This window comes from Triticum dicoccoides, chromosome 7B (genome assembly GCF_002162155.2).
Source record: "Triticum dicoccoides isolate Atlit2015 ecotype Zavitan chromosome 7B, WEW_v2.0, whole genome shotgun sequence".
NCBI classification, from domain to species: domain Eukaryota; kingdom Viridiplantae; phylum Streptophyta; class Magnoliopsida; order Poales; family Poaceae; genus Triticum; species Triticum dicoccoides.
This window is the reverse complement of record NC_041393.1, coordinates 609,486,086-609,498,384: the sequence shown is the minus strand read 5'-3', so window position 1 is coordinate 609,498,384 and position 12,299 is coordinate 609,486,086. Positions and strand designations below refer to the sequence as shown.

Here is a 12,299-nt window from a genome sequence, read left to right as displayed (position 1 = left end):
AAATAAGAAGAAAAATGCCATTTTTGATCTAACGTAGCAAATTATGCCATTTTTTGACCTAACTAAGCTTATTGTGTCATTTTAGAGGACAACAATCTAAGTATATGACATTTATGAGGTTAGCAAGGTTATGATGTCATTTATGAATAAAAACAAGTAACAAGAGGAAAAGAAGAAGAAGAAGAAGAAGAAGAAGAAGAAGAAGTTTCTTCTTCTTCTTATTCTTCTTCTTCTGCGCCTTTGGCAGACGGAGGTGAAGGACCGGTCGGGGTTCCGGCATTGGCAGACGCGGAAGGATTGGTCGATGCTTGTCGGGAGCCATGCTGAACCAAAGATCATTTCCAATAATGTCTCGTTAGCATGATGCAAACTGAAATGTGAATAGTAGTAACTAAGGACCATTCAAATCAAACTCACCGTGCCCGCCGGAGCAATCTGGGGCATCGGCGGAGCAGCCTGGCCACGTTTCTCGCACATGGTCTGCACATTTGGTTCTCACGAGTCAGTCATATTAGTTAGTAATGCGAACATTACATGCATGATTGGGTTAACACTACTAGGGAAAACCTTATACACAGAATCTTAGCAGCAGCGCGGTTTAAAAACAAATGCTACTGCTAATTAGCAGTAGTGAGCTTGAGAAAACCGCGCTACTAATAACATGATAGTAGTAGCGCGGGTTTTTACCCCTCGCTACTACTAAGTTATTTCCACTGTGCCTCCCGGGACTAGCCGTAGTAGTAGTGTGGGTTATAAACCCACACTACTACTAAGTCGATAGTAGTAGCGCGGGTTATAAACCCCACGCTACCACCTGCATCTGCTCCCACCCCACCAACCATCTGTCAGGACCCCGACTCGATGTCACATCGATCTAGCTGGTAACACCTCATATCACTTTGCGGCCTCACGCACGGTATCCCCACGGGTGTCGTCTTACCTTTTCCCGGGACCGTTTGCGCCTTTTGGCTCACGTATATGATAGTGTCGCTAGCATCCATATGATAAAGAGCCCGGGCTGACATGACTAGTCGTAAACCCAAAGTGGCACAGACTTACAGGGACAGGCATCCATGACCCAGCTTCGAACGTGTCGGTCATCAGCAAGTGGGTCCGGGCTGTAGCACTGGGCTAGCAGGACTCCGGTAAACCGGGCTGTAGCGGGCTAACAGGACTCCGGTACTCAAAGCGTGACATTTCCCCGAAGGGACAGATACAGGAACGAAGAAGGACACATGCCGGCCAGCCTAAGTGTTCCAGAGCAGTAGCAAGCTACCATGGCTCAGCGGTAACACTAGGAGACATTTCCCGGTAAGAGAGGCTACTAAAGATAAACAACTAGATAGTCAGATCCCACACATACCAAGCATTTCAATCATACACACAATATGCTCGATATGTGCAAATACAACGAAGCATCACAACATGACTCTATGACACAAGTACTTTATTTAAGGCTCAGTGAGCCATACATAACATACACAAAGGTACGGGTCTCACGACCCCACATACAAGTCATACAGTCATACAAACCAGCAGCGGAAGTAATTTGTCTGAGTACAGACAACTAGTAAAATAAAAGAGGCTTGGAAAGCCTAGCTATACTACGTGGTCCTTCACAAGCTCAGGGTCACCACCTGGGTCTTTAGCCTACTCGTTGATGTCAACGTCTACATAGAACCCATCAGAAGGGGTTGCAGCGTCTTCTGTAAAATGTAGATTATAGCAACATGAGTACAAAGGTACTCAGCAAGACTTACATCAGATCCTACATATATGCATAGTATCAAGAAGGGTTGGTGGAGTTATTGCAGCAAGCCAGCTTTGACTCTTGGCTAGACTATCCTACGAGACTCCAACTTGAAATGGTTTTGCGCACACGAGTCCACTACTCACCACTTCAATACACTACCGAGGATCCACCTCCGTCTTCCTACGGAAGAGCCATCCTCGGCACTCACACTTATCTTGAGGCTTTTAACAGTTTCCATTTACTTGTCTATGAACTGTATAGGCAACCAAGTAGTCCTTTACCGCGGACGCGGCTATTCGAATAGATCATGTTAACCCTGCAGGGGGTACTTCTTCATACACGCTCTCACCACTTACCGTCGTTTACACGACATGTACTCGGCAACCTTCAAGCGGAAGCCCAACGTGGGTGTCGGCCACGACCTACCTAATCACCTAAGCCTCCAGTCCAGGTTTATCGCCTATCCAGGTTCCATCCGCAGGGAGTCCGGCCGAGGTTTCCCATACGGCCCCGAATGATGTGAACAGGGTTCCCGAGATACCTAACGGGTATTCGGTACACCGTGCCACGTACCTACCGCATCACAGCCCACCCCTACGGTCAGCGCTGTCCACGGCCTCCAGTAGGCTACAAACACCAGAAACTACTTGCAACTCCTGGACAGAGAGCTAGGGTGAATAAGAAGTCGAGCGGGGTCATATTTCAGGGCCCAATGCATGGTAGTAGCTGTATCTTAAATCACGCATACAGATCTCAGTGCTTAAGGTCGGCTTCAATGAAACAACCCACCATGTACTCCTACATGGCCTTTCATCGATACCTTTCCCAAATCGTGTTCACCACACCACTCTCATTACCCACATAATCATTTCACTCCAGCCCATCACCCAGATGAACCAGACCTGACACGACTCTATGCATAGCAGGCATAGCAAGGTAGGAACAACACATACATATGGCTCAAGCAACTCCTACACATGCTAGTGGGTTTCATCTAGTTACTGTGGCAATGACAGGTCATGCAGAGGAAATGGGTTCAACTATCGTAACACACAGCAGTTTGAAACGCGTTGTCTTAATGCAGTAAAAGAGAGCAGGAGCGAGAACATGGGATTGTATCGATATGATCAAATGGTTGGTTGCTTGCCTGATGGTTCGATGCACGGATACGGTTCTTCGTTAGGGTAATCACGGTACTCCTCGGGGACAGAACCTGTCGCAAGGGCATCGATACACAAGCATCACCAAACAATGTGCAACAATATGATGCATGCATGAAACATGGCAATATGAGTGTATTGGGCTAATGCAACTAAAACCAGAAGGGTTTGAACAAATTTGAATCAAGGATTCAAATTTCAAATTCAAATATGGCCTTTTAAAGTGCTTTTCCTTGTTCTGCTTAAAACATCAATTTAACTTGTTTGATCATGCATGAAAATAGTACAGATGGATAGATTGGATTTTTCTGATCATTTTTCATATATAATTTGTCCAATTTGGAGTTACAGAATAAAAGTTATGAATTTTTGAAGTTTAAATAATATTCTGGAATTTCCTGATTTAAATTAAATCCAGAAATTATAATTATTGCGCCAGCATGACGTCAGCATGACGTCAGTGGTCAACTGCGGCTGGCTGGAGTCAAACCTGACGTGTGGGGCCCACACGTCAGTGACAGGGGGGTTAAACGGGGTTAAATTAATTCTAATTACTAATTAGTGGCGCTGGGGCCCACTGGTCAGTGTCAGGGGTTAACTAACAGTGGTTAGCGCTAATCTAACCATCTGACCGACAGGGCCCACGCGTCAGTGACCCTGGGGGTCAAACCTCAGGTCGGACAGGTCAAACCCCACCGGCGACATGACGCCGGCGAGGCCCGAGACGGCGGCGAAAGTGCTTTTTGCCATTCCGGCAACCAAATGGACGGCGGAAGGCATCTACGTGTTGCTGAGGGTGAGCCGCGACTATTGGTGGTGGTGGTTGGGCTCGGGGTGGCCGGAGTTGACGGCGGCGAGCTCGGCTGCGGCTGCCGGAGTTCGGGTGCGGTCGGAATCGACGTTGCAGGGGGCTTGGGGAGGCGTTAGTGCGCGCTATGTGCTCCTAGTGAGGTGTGGAGCACGATGGTGTGCTCGGTTGGGTGCTACGGTGACCGTGGCCACGACGGCGACATCGCCGGCGGCGTGGAGCTCTCGGCCAAGGTGGGGCTAGGGCCTAGAGGTCGAAAGAGACCAGGGGAGAAGGGGGAAACGATCCGGGGGCTCACCGCGGGGCTGCAGAGGTGGTTAGCGGGCTCGGGGACGCGCTGCAGACGACGAATTCGACGGCGACGATGATCGGAGCCCGAAGAGGGGAACGGCGACGTGGCGGCGATGCAGGGCTTCCGGGGAGCTGTGGAGCGGTGGGGAGGAAGAGGGAGTCGAGGCGGAGCTCCTGAGCTAGTCGGGGGAGCGAGGGGTGGCCGGAGATGGCTGCTATGGCGAACGGCGGCGACGGTGGTGTTCGGCCGTGTGAGAGAGAGAGCGAGGGAGAGGAGGGGAGAGCCGGGGGAGAGTGAGAGAGAGCAGGGGGGATCGGGACGGCCTGCGGGAGTCGTCCACGCGGCCAGGAGCGCGTCGGCAAGCAGGAGGTGGCCGCGCGGCCGTGCGCGCGTGAGCACGCAGCAGCTTTGGGACGAGGGGAGGAAGACGACGGAGAGCTGCAGTGGTGGGCTGGGCCGCTGCTGGCTGGGCCGGCCAGCTGGCTGGGCCGCACAGTGGAGGAGCCCAGGTAAGTTTTCCCCCTTTTTTTTATTTCTGTTTCTGTTTTATTTAATATATCTGTAACTTTGTTGAATTAAATAAAATACCTAGGCAAGTTCAAAAATCACCAAACTATTCCTGGCCCATAGTTGGATTATTTCCAACATGAAACATTTTAGTTTGGAGATATTTGAGCATTTAAATATTTTATATTATTTTAAATGCCCAAATTCAAATATTTATGATTTAAATCAAAAACCCTAGGATGGCCTAGGAAAATGTGCACCATTTTTGGCAGAGGTTCTGAACCAAGACAAAAATGATGGGCATTTTAGAAGGGCATTTCAGGTTCATTGAAAAATTATTTTAGTAACCCTAGTTGGTTTCAGAGGGGACTGGGGGTTCTGTCATCCCCATTTCAAGTTTCTGATGAAAGAGTAAACATGATGCAACACTCTAATGCATGACTAGCTAGGTTGTGACACCATCCCACGACATGTCTCAGAAAAAACACTCAAAGCCCGATCCAGATCCCCAATCCAGTCTCCGCTCCCACCTCCTCTCCTCAACGCCCCGCCGCAGGGCGTGCAAGCGGTGCGTCAACTCCGGCCACCACGACAGCGCCACCTGGGGCCACGCCGCCTCCGACGACTTCGCGCCCGTGCCCAGGATGTGCCGCCTCGTCATGGCCAACTACGCCCCGCCGGACCTCCTCGCCGCGGCGCCCCTCCTCCTCGACCCCTCAAACGTCGTGCGCCGCCGCACCTATGCCGACACGGGGGGCCGGGTTGCGCCCTACCTCGTCTACCTCGACCACGCGCATGCTCCTCGACAACCGCCTCGGCAAGCGCCGCTTTGACGGAGGCTACGTCCACAATGGCCTCCTCCGCGCCGCTGGCTGGGTGCTCGACAGGGAGTGCGACCTGCTCCGGGACCTCCTCGACCGGTACGTACCCCGCGTACATGCTCACCTTCACGGTCCACTCCCTCAGCGCTGGCGTCGCCGTCATGCTCACCATGGTCGTCGTGCTCAACCTCGACAAGCTCGGCAAGGTCGAGAGGGGCCGCACCAGGTGCTACGCCATGGCCCCCGCCCGTTGTATGTCGCTCAACCTCGCCGTCAGATACGCGGATGTCATCAACTCCGTCGTGCTGCAGGTGACTCACTGATGACCCAATTGATTTGGTTGCTTGCTTGTCTGAATTTTGTGGTTACAAGTTCAGTTGTAGAAGAATTTGGGTTACATGTAGTATGTCTGAATTTGGGTTACATGTAGCTGTCAGACTGAATTTCGGTGGATACCTGCTCTGCTTCTGAGTAAGATAAACATTGCATTGCAGAATCTAGTATAATGCCTATCTCAATTTTGCTGGGTGCTTCCTTGTTGCTAGAAATTCAGTTTAGAATTTAGTTACATGCCTATCTGAATTTTGTTGGGTGCTCGCCTGCTGCTAAATTCAGTTATTACAGAAGTTAGTTACATGCCTGTCTGAATTTTGGTGAGTGCTTGCTTCCTGCTAAAAGTTCAGTTGCATAATTTAGTTACATGTCTATCTGCATTTTGTTGGGTGCTACTTCTGTCAGATAAGAATCTGGTTCAGTTAAAAACTGCACTGTCAAATCTGGACAGCTAGCTTCAAGGTGAAAAATGAGTTAGTTATTCTCAGAATTTCGAGTTGTAAAGCAAGTTCCAAGCTTTCCTTAGAGTATTTATTTGCGTTGTTTGGATGTATGGTTTGAGAGCAGCCATCGTTTTAGTTTGTTGTCCCGAAAGTTAGTATCCTGAGCGCATTGTTTTGTATGCCAGTTTACGGCCTTATAGAGGCTGTTTAGGATTCGCCACGCCACGTGTACGATGTTAGCCGCTAATGACATCCTAACTGCCTAGTACCAAAATTCTTCATGGGTTACTTTTTTTTTCTTAGCGAATGGCACGCGTGGCTTCTTCTAGAAGCATAGATCATTGAAAGGAGAAGAGGACCATGACCTCACCTCATGTGTGTGTAATGCATGAGAGCCGTGCAGGAAGGGGAAAAGATCTTGTTTCATTCCTGGCCGGTTGCTTTCAGTTTCAGGTTAGTCGTCAGGCTAATAATTTGACTGTTTCTTCTGAAGGACTTGTTGTCGATGTTAGGCCATCTATGTAGTGTATAGTCGACCAGTCATCTCCATCACACGTGATTCATAAGTGTAGATGTATGTTTTTGCTCAACCCATGGAATACACTACATGACCTACAGTAAGTGGTTGGGATCTAGATATGTTTTTGCTCATGTAATTTATCTCAAATCCCCTGTCCAGCGTTACATATTTGCAGGTGTAATCTTTTGTTCTTCCATCAATTTTATTAATTGAACACAAAATTGGACCTTATTGTCATCAAGGACAGTACGTAATGGGCTGATGAGATAACTGAAATTTCATAACAGCGACTCCATGCATGGTATGTTCCCCTTTTGCCATATTTTGCATACGCATCTTATATATTCTTTGAGATCTAAGCCCTTGGAGACAATAGATTCTGATCTTCTGGTCTTTGCCTACTGATGATTTTATTATTCAAAGTGGTTCAGTTCCAGTACGTACAGACTAGCCATATTATGACTTGCAGGATTTTTTTTTACTTTTTGTACATTCTCATTTAAGTTTTCTTGCGATAGCACACTAATTAACAGAAAAACTTTATGGCATATGACCTTTTCCATGTGTGACGTATATGTAAAGTTAGTTTTCTCTTAAAAAATCATCCGTCGATAAGCTGAATTAGAGGGAAATTCATGGAAAGTGAACCAGCATACAAACCATAGTAATAATCCCAGTGAACTAGCTCTACAGACTAGCATACATGTTATTTAGAAACAAGGGGTTTGCCATGCCACAACAGATTCCTGACTAATTTTATCTATTCTACTTGGTCTTTTGATTTGAAACATCCATATATTCCTCATAAACATATTGGTTTTGCTACCAGCAGTAGGTGCTTTCTTTCTTCTGCAGCTGGGATTTCAGTAAAAAAAGTTTAACCTTCAGTGAATATGCACAGTACCAAGACTTTGTTCTGCAGCTCGCATGCCGCATCCGTGTCGAGAGGGCCTAGGCAGCTCTGTGAGCGGCGTTGTCTTAGAGCCAGTTGTGTTAATCGGTGGAAATGCGAGAGGACCACGCCTCACTAGTAATCTTGTTGATTGCCTCTGAACCTGAATGAACAGCCTTGCTCGTTCAGTTCTGTGTGTCCATATGATTTATGCTTTGCTGTTTTATCCTGTTGTTCCTTTTGATCCCTGTGACTGTTGCAATCAACTCTCACCTGTACCATGATGCTAACTGGTAAATTAGGACAAGAGATGAGAACTTCTCATACCGTACATATTGTGATTCATCTGATGGATTTCTTGCACCTGCAAATGACAGCGTCGTGATGTTGTCAACAGTGTGGCTAAGGCAGAAGGTGTAACCAAATATGATGCAGGTGAAGCTGTTGCAGATCAGAAAGGTGAACACATGTTCGCCTGTATTAAGATATTTTCAGTAATTTAATGCTGGAATGATATCCTGTAGCGAACTGGGATTATGGTCTGTCTCTTAAACTGTCTTTGATCTTGTCCATAATGCTTCCCTACAGAGCAAAAAGGTTCAACAACCATGAAATCCTAGCTGAGGACGTGCGAGACTGGGATATAGCCAGTGACCGGGGGCAAGGGCAGCGTGCGTAGGTGCTTTCTTTGTTTTCAATCTAATTGTTGTGTGTTATTATCTGGAATACATTTCTCTTTTAATTTATTTTCAATCTTCCAAACCTGGACATAGTTATTGTATCTTATTATCATCTTTGGAAGTGGCCGGACCCTTCCGCGAACCCTGCGCAAGCATGAGCTAACTAACAAGTTTTCACTTTCTCGACTGGGTGCAGGGTGATCGATGAGGACTACTGTGGCCCGATGGGAGTCGTGCTCTTCAACTACTCAGAGGCAGACTTCACCGTGAAGCCCCGCGACCGCGTCATACAGATTATTGTCCAGGTGATTGCGACGCAGGAGGTCCCCGGGGTGGAGGACCTCGACGCCACCGTTCGGAGGTCACCGAGGTGGAGGACGACGCCACCGTCTGGAGTTCCTCAAGGTGGAGGACCTCGACGCTTTGTACATACATCTAGAGAAGTGGTCTGGTTAGGTTGGTTGTGAAACGCTAGAGAAGGTACCAACCTTTTGATGACGGTTGTGTGTGTCCTCATGATCTCTTCGAGTTGAGATGTGGAATGTTGCATCCATGAACACTGCAAGTGTTAAGATGGTTCTGTGAAATTTATTTTGCATTGGACGTGTCTCTGATCTCCATTCGTGAATACTGCATCTATTTTTATATTTTTAATTCCTAATTTGCTACTTGTAGCATTGGGAAAAAAAGTGCCCTACTAGTATCTAGGATACTAGTAGCGCTGGTGTTGTAGGCACGCTACTACTACTTCATTAGTAGTAGCGCGAGTCTGTAATAGCAGTAGCATGGGTGGCACACGCTACTACTAACAAAGTTAGTAGTAGGCGGGTTTCTCCCACGCTACTACTAACTATTAGCTATAGCGCCTTATTAGTAGCGCCGGTCCCCGCGCTGCTGATACACCTAAAACCCGCGCTGCTGCTAGCCTTTTCCCTAGTAGTGTAATATGCACAAGAAACGTACCACGATGAGCTCGTATAGGGCCCGGTGAGATGCATCGTTCCGGTTCCTCTCCTCCTCCAATAGCTTAGCAGTCCTCTCCTCCCTCTCCCTCTCCCTCTCCGCCGCCTCCCTTTTTGCCTCCTCCAAAAGCTCCTAGGTCTTCAATCTCTCTTTCTGAACTGCTGCCTGCCACACAACACTCCTCGTTAGCATTGTAATCATCGACGGACGCACACACAATGTAATGGAGGAAATGTCAGAGAGTCCATATAACTAACCGCCACGGCGAGCTCCGCGGGCCATGCACGAGGCGTTATCTCAGGATCAGAGCTACTCAGGCGCTTCTTGATCTGCGGGAGAGTCTTCGGACAACGTAGCAGTCCATCACCAATGACTTGAGCGCCATGGGACCTCCCGCCACCAGATATCATCACCAGCTCTGTATCAAAAGGGTCATGGCTCAGGTTAAAGTCCTCCCCTTTCCTCGTCTTCCCCTCGTCTCTGTACTTCACAAGCTTGTGGTGGGAGGAGATGTTGGTGAAGTTCTCTGGATGATCTAGGTCAAACTCCATGAATGCCTTGGCCTTATTGTACGAGGCCATATGGGCCATGCCATTGAGGTCAAACGCAGAACGCACAAGCTTCTTGTGGTAGTGCGCCTAAGAGAGAGGAACAAAATATTAGTTAGTTAGGGCTCAAGCTAGCATTAAGAATGATATTACTATGTAAATAGGTCATTTTGGAGCTAAGAAAGGTTATTATGTCATTTTCGAGGAAAATAATCTAAGTTTAGGTCATTTTGGAGCTAAGAAAGGTTATTATGTCATTTTCGAGGGAAATAAGCTAAGTTTAGGTCATTTTGGAGCTAAGAAAGATTATTATGCCATTTTTGACCAAAGTGTGCTAATTATGTCATTATTGAGCTATAGAAGGTAGTTATGCCATTTTTTAACTAACTAAAGCATATTAAGTCATTTTATAGAGCTATCTAAAGGTTATTATGTCATTTTAGAGCTAAATATGTCATTATTGAGCTATCCAAGGTAGTTATGCTATTTTTTAGCTAACTAAAGCATATTAATTCATTATTGAGCTATCGAAGGTAGTTATTCCATTTTTAACTAACTAAAGCATATTAAGTCATTATTGAGCTAATTATGTCATTATTGAAGTATCCAAGGTAGTTATTATGTCATTTTAACTAACTAAGCATATCAAATCATTTTGGAAAGAATAAATGCTACCATGAAGAATGAAATTGCATGAATCATGTGGCAAACCACATACCCAGTTATCCCCGTACTCAAACAGGTTGGAGCTCCCTTGATGGTGTGGCATACCTTCCATTTGGCCGCGCTTATCCTTGGCCCTTTGGTGTTCGAGCCGCCATTCAGGAGAGCACCACGCATCCACCAACGCCTCCCAACAGTCCATCTTATCGACACACCATCTTGGGGGCACCTAAGTTAGTCAAGAGAAATTTCAGTGCTATGAATCAAATAAAGAAAACTAAATTCAAGGCCTTAATAATTGGTATAATTACCAACAAGTACTTCTCCCTACTTAGAAACTTGTCGTGACACTTCTTCTTGGCCCTCCTAATACCCTGCGAGGCATAGTAGTCTCGAACGGCCTGAACCCGAGCCTCGTGCTGTAAGTTCTCAAGTAGGCGCTTGCACTCGGCTTCGACAACCATAGCCGCGGCCTCCTGTTCTCCCTCTGAAAGCTAGTAGAAGGTTTGCAATCAAACAAGACAACAATGATTAGTACAATCACTAGGTAGGTAGTGTTCATTTTTAATTCTCTAAAGGAGAAATTACCCAAAACCAACGGAACACAATGTCGGCCACCGTCTCGCACGCGACACCGGCGACCATATCCCCTAGAGGGGCCGGGGCAATAGAGTACAGCTCCCAGCTCAGTGCTAGCTGTGGAACCTGACCCTCACCGGGCATTGTGACCCACCCAGGGAAGTGGTGCCGGCAAAGCGTGCCAAGGACCTTGTTGGGCCTGCGGACACTATGGTCACGAGGGTAATGCCAGCCCCTGCAGTATGACAAGGCAAATACATTAGATATTAATTTGAAGGAATGTGAAGGCAAAAGGTTAAAAATAGTAAATGTACTTACATCAACCCTTTAGGCGCAATCAACCACCTCTGGTCGGGGGTCATCGGCACGGGCGGGAGCTTTGTACCGCCACGCTTGTAGACCTTCTTGCCCTTCTCAACAATCTCGTCCTTGTTGTAGCTATCATCTAAAAAGGTGTCCTCGCTACCATCATCCGGGCCACTAGCCTCCGGAGTCTCGTGGGAAGAAGACGATGGGACCGGAGTCTCGCGTGAAGAAGACGGTGGGACCAGAGTCTCGTGGGAAGAAGACGGCGGGACCAGAGTCTTCTAGGACGAAGACCCCGTGACCGAAGTCTTGTGGGACAAAGACCCCATGACCGGAGTCTTCTGGGACGAAGACTCTAGGACCGGGCTCACATGGGCCGAAGGATCGGCGACCCGAGTCTGGTGGGCCGAAGGCTCATGGACCGGGGTCCGAGACGGGTCCACGTCATACGGAGCCGTCCTGTGGTCGGGTAAATCATCTGAGGGTGGTGGCAAGGAAGGCGTAGCAGCCTTCCTACCTCTCCCGGTGCCACGTCCACCTCTACCAGCCTTCTTCATCCTCCCCCGACCTCTCCCAGCTGAAGTAGAAGCGCCCGCCGCAGTTGTCTGCATACTATCTAGCAGCGCTCTTGGAGGGGCTGGGGTGCAATAATGGAACCACCCCTCCCAGTAGCGCTCGCAGGAGGCTCGGGGCGCTCTGGACCCTTGCCCACCATCCTGTCAACACCTGCAATGACAAAAATTAAATGAAATTAATACAACATAAAAAAATTGGATACTGACATGAACATAATAAGATGTATATAATTTCAGTGTATCATCATCATGAACATAGTAAAAATACACCTTATCAACATAAATATATATGATGTTTTTGTATCATCATCATGTCCGGGGTCGATCGGGGTGTCAGGGTGTCGGGGTGTCGAGGTCGGGGTTGGGGTGTGCTGTCAGGGTGTCGGGGTCTGGTGTCAGGGTGTCGAGGGTCGGGGTCGGTGTGGGGGAGTCGGGGTGTCGATTGTCGGGGTCTCA

The 12,299-nt window shown here is 47.8% G+C and overlaps 1 pseudogene; it reads left to right on the top strand.

Moving 5' to 3' along the window:
- The first annotated feature begins 4,990 nt into the window (after positions 1-4,990).
- On the top strand, positions 4,991-8,917 carry LOC119339204 (annotated as a pseudogene).
- Positions 8,918-12,299: the final 3,382 nt, after the last annotated feature.